The following is a 4,883-nucleotide window of genomic DNA, read 5'->3' on the forward strand; positions in this document are numbered from 1 at the left end:
ATTAACCAAGCAGAGTCTACCAGCCCGATTGAGTAAATTTCCTTTCCAGCTTGCTAGCCTACTCCGAATCTTATCCAGGACACTATTAAAAGCTGAACGAGTCACCCTAAAATGGCTAAGGGTAACTCCAAGATACCTGCCCAAGTCCTGGACAAATTTGATAGAGGATACCCCAGTGAAAACCTCTTTCCTTGTTGCAGAGACATTCTTGGAGCAAAGCGCTTTAGACTTCTCCACATTAATCTTCATCCAATATCAAGTTGATTGAACTAATTAATTCGGTTCACTACAATAAACAATGTAATTATCGACGTCAAAAATCGACAATAAAGTTTTTTGTTGATATTTTTTGACGAGCCCCACTACACATCCAAGCAATCCACCACATCCATCTCCTCCTCCTCCTCCTCCTTCTCCTCCTCCTCCTCCTCCTCCTCCTGTTTCTTTTTTATTTGAATTTCTTTGATCTCTTCCTTTCTTTTCTTCTTCCTCCTCCATCATCATTATCGTCATCACCAACAACACCAATATTTTCCTAACATTTTATTGATTCTGATTCTTTGTGATGATCGAATGAACCAAAAATATTATCAAAATGAAACTATTGTATAATACCAAATGAACTAAAAATTGTCCATTATATAAATTCGAATTCAAAAACATTTGCGTCTTGAATGAACCGAAAATTAGCTAAAAAAAACCATTGTATAATACCAAATGAACCGAAAATTGTCCATTATATAAATTCGAATTCGATGATAACCATAACAACGATACGTATTAGAAGAAGACAATGGCGATAACGATGATGATTATGATGATGATGATGATGATGATGGAGGCGAAAGATGAAAAGGAAGGAGGAGACGAAATTCCAATAGGAGGAAGAGGAAGAGGTGTTGTTAGTGATGACCGTAACGAAATTAAAAAATAATAAAAAAAAAGAGGAGAAGGAGAAAAAAACATAGCATCCGGAATAAAGAAGAAGCGCAAGGGAGAAGAAAACAGAAAAAAAAAACGCGTAACTCAAATCACTTAGATGAACTTGGATATAAAATTGATTGGATATGAAGAATTATTTTTTTTGACAGATTATCGTCAATACAGTAAAAAAAATAGAAATAAAATATTAAAATAGGAAACTAATTTTCATATAAGTAAAATTATGAAACTCCCCTCATCAACAAAATGCGCATGAACATAGGGAGAAAATAAATTTAGACCATGAACATAGGGAGAAAATAAATATAACCAATTCTACATGTAGTCAAGCGGAGCCAGCTTTTCAAAAAAATTAGCTTTTAAATTTTAAAAAACTAGGTTTGCCATAAAAAAATACGCTCCTCCCACTTCACCCCTCATGTTGCGACCTTCTCTCCAACTCCTGCAACGACACTGCATCCTCTCCTTCAACCCTTTGCGGCGCAATCTTCCCCCTCGTCCAACCATTCTCGTTGCGGAACCGTCCCCTCTTCCTTCATCTTCCCTCACCTCATAGTGTCATCGCCTCGTGGAAGTTCTCTTACCGTGATGTCATGTCATCACTCTTGAAGTCCTCTTACTGTGATAGTGACAGACGTTCTTCTTTTTCTTGTTAGTTTTGAATTATTTTTTTTATTTGTTTTGGATGTTTATTTCTCCTAGTTAGGTTTTAGATGTGTCTTTTTTATATGTTTTGGATATTTTTATGTGACTTTTTAGGTTTTGGATATTTTTTAATGGTTTTAAATGTTTTTTTTAATTTTCAGACGTTCTTTTTTCAATAATTTTAAATGTCTCGTTTTATTAGGTTTTGAATTTTTTAAAATAATTTCAGATATCTTTTTTGTTAGATTTTGAATGTTTCTTTTTGTTACGTTTCAGATATTTCTTTTTATTAGATTTTAGATATTTTTTATAATTTTAGATATTTATTTTTATTTAATTTTAGATATTTTATTTAGATTTTAGATGTTCTTTTTTATTTGGTTTTATATGTTTCTCATAATAATTTGAATTTAAGTTTCTTACAAAGAGAAAATTCAAATAAAATGGTATGTGGATTTAAGATTTTTTTTTTCCCTCTTTGTTGGACTTTTTTTTGTAATCCATATATTAGTTGACTACAAATCTTAATTGGTTATTTAAACAAAGTTGAAACATAAAATGGGACGGAATCTAATCGGTTGAGGTTAGAGAACCCATGGCATTATAGTTTCTTAATATATAATTCTGATTATTCTCACAATTTATGATTAACCTCACTACTAAGAAAATCTCTCTCAAACTCTCACCACTTAAATTACCAGTAGATCTTTAAGATGAATTTCTCGTTCGCTCTCTTACTCTCACTTGCCAGAAACAAAAATTCTCTTACTCCCAAACCAAAAGAACATATTGTCAATTTGCATTGAGAAACAACTACATATTTAACCACCCAAATTAAGCATGTAAGAGGAAGCCATTTCGTGTGTGTAATTTCTAATTTGTGAAATGGACACAAAGTCATTTCGTGCATGTTGGGTAAGAAGTGTTGCCCTGCTAGTCAGCCTCGTTTGGTGCATGCAGTTCATTGACATTTTGTGGGTTATTTTGTTTGACTAGACATGTATAATACCAAAACAATTCCTGGAGATGTGCGTTTCTAATTAAATTTTTAACATGTATTTTCTGTTTACACTCCTTTAGTTTCCGTTTAGTTTGTATTTTTATTTTTGATATTTTTGTTTTTAATTTTATAAAAAATTAAAAAAATAATTTTTTTAAAATTTTTTTTTTTTACAAAATTCTTAAGAAACACTTAAAAAAAAAACACACATATCAAATACAGCTTGGACAAATCCAAAAGGCATTGGGTTTCAGCTTAACCAACAAAAGAAAGTACTAGTTGATTTGGATTTACTATTACTTTTTAGGACTGGCAATGAATAGGGTAAGGTAGGATTTGAACTCTACCCTAATCCTACCCGTGGGTTAAAAACTTTTTTAAAATTCTATCCTATCCTACCCGCGGTTTCAGAATTTCTCAACCCTAATTTTACCCGCACTCTAAAGTTCTAAACCCTACCCTACTCGATCCTATCCGTAGAAAAATAAAAAATTTTCAAATAAATATAAAATTCAACTATTCTAAATTTTATACAAATTAATAAAATAGAAAATAAAAGATAAGTTCAAATTAAAATTAAAAATAATATGATCATTAACTAGTTTAGTGGTTATTTCAAGTTTTTATAAAAAAAAAATTGCGAGTTCAACACTAACTTTTTTCATTACATACATAACTTATATATATATATATATATATATATATATATATATATATATATATATATATATATATATATTACTATGAGGGGTGTGGGTAGGGTAGGATAGGGTATACCCTGAACTTGTACCCTATCCTACCCACAAATAAATTCGTATTGCACTCTATTCTACCTGCAGCGGGTCAGGTAGACAACCCTATCCAAACGGATTGATTCGAGTTGGATACCCACAAGTAAAGTATATATTACCAACCCTATTGGTTTTAGTTAAAAGAAATGAACAATCTACAATATGTGGGTTTGATCCATATAACTCACTTAATCCATCTAATCATAAAATTAAAAACAAATTAATAAAAATTTTATATATTTTTGTAGTTAGGTGTTAAAAAAATATATCTTATTATTTATGTCTCCAAAAAATATGAAATGAATCCATAATAATGTATGATTGGACTTATCCATTTACCCAATCGACTCATGCATGATTAGTCCGAAGAGGTAACGATTTTTTCTTTGGTGCCTACTAGCATTTTTCACGACGAAAGTTAGAGGAATTTTGGCTATAGATTTGTAATGCAAGTAACAAAATTTTGATATAAATATAGAAGTATCTTTTATTTATATAATTGACTAAAAGAGTGTATACATCTTTAAAATCTTTCTGTCGAAAAATCCTTTAGGGTAAAAATAGGAAAAAAAAAAAAAAAAAAAAGAATACATGCATGTGTTTCCTTTTTACATGTAATACTTTCCATGTCCTGGGAATCATGAAGCCTATTAAGATGATAAGTGTGAGGATTTTAATCAATTAGATTCATACCAGAAAAAATAAAAAGAAATGAAAAATTTATAAGATAAAAAATATATTAACTTAATGTTTTAAAATTTTGAATTAGATATGACGTCTTCTTATCTTTTATATTATTATTTGGCTTCTTCTAAAATTTTTTTGGTGGTTTGAGTGGCGTGTTCTGCAGTATAATGCGGTAGTATAATAGACGAATACTCAAATGTGATGGAAGAGTTAAAAAAAAAAAAGGGTTGACATTTTTAATGTGGTGTATTAATGTTGCAAGTGTGAGGATTGTAATAAATTAGACCCATCTAAAAAAATAAAGAGAAGCAAAGAGTTTATAAAATAAAAATCCTATTAATTTGATGTTTTAAAGTTTTGAGTTAGACGTGATATATTCTAATATTGTATTCTTCCACTTGATTTTTCCTAAAATTTCGGCTCCCAACGTTGGTCCAACAGAGGCATCCACAAGCCTTCCAAATTAGTATAGCTAGCATTCTTCTAAATGTGTCTGTTTTTAGAGTTATCAAGAAGGCTTTACATTTTAGAAGGTTTTGGGCTCTAACTAAAACCATCTAACTTTTAAATGTACCAAGTGGTGTTGTGGGTTGGCGTTGCCATCGTAGGCATCTATATCAGCGGAGTGAGAAAATATGTACAGAATGAGCAAATCGACAATTTCTATAGAAAAATTGTGGGAGTCTCTTCCCTTATCCCCATCCTGTGAAATACCTTGAGTAACCTTTTCTGGGGTCAAAGTCACATCCAACTTAACCTAGGAGTGTTCTCAGATCACAACATCTATTTTCTAGCGAGAGTGTCTTAGGTGCTCTTTT

Source organism: Arachis ipaensis, chromosome B9 (genome assembly GCF_059453495.1).
Source record: "Arachis ipaensis isolate K30076 ecotype BB chromosome B9, ASM5945349v1, whole genome shotgun sequence".
Taxonomy (NCBI): Eukaryota; Viridiplantae; Streptophyta; class Magnoliopsida; order Fabales; family Fabaceae; genus Arachis; species Arachis ipaensis.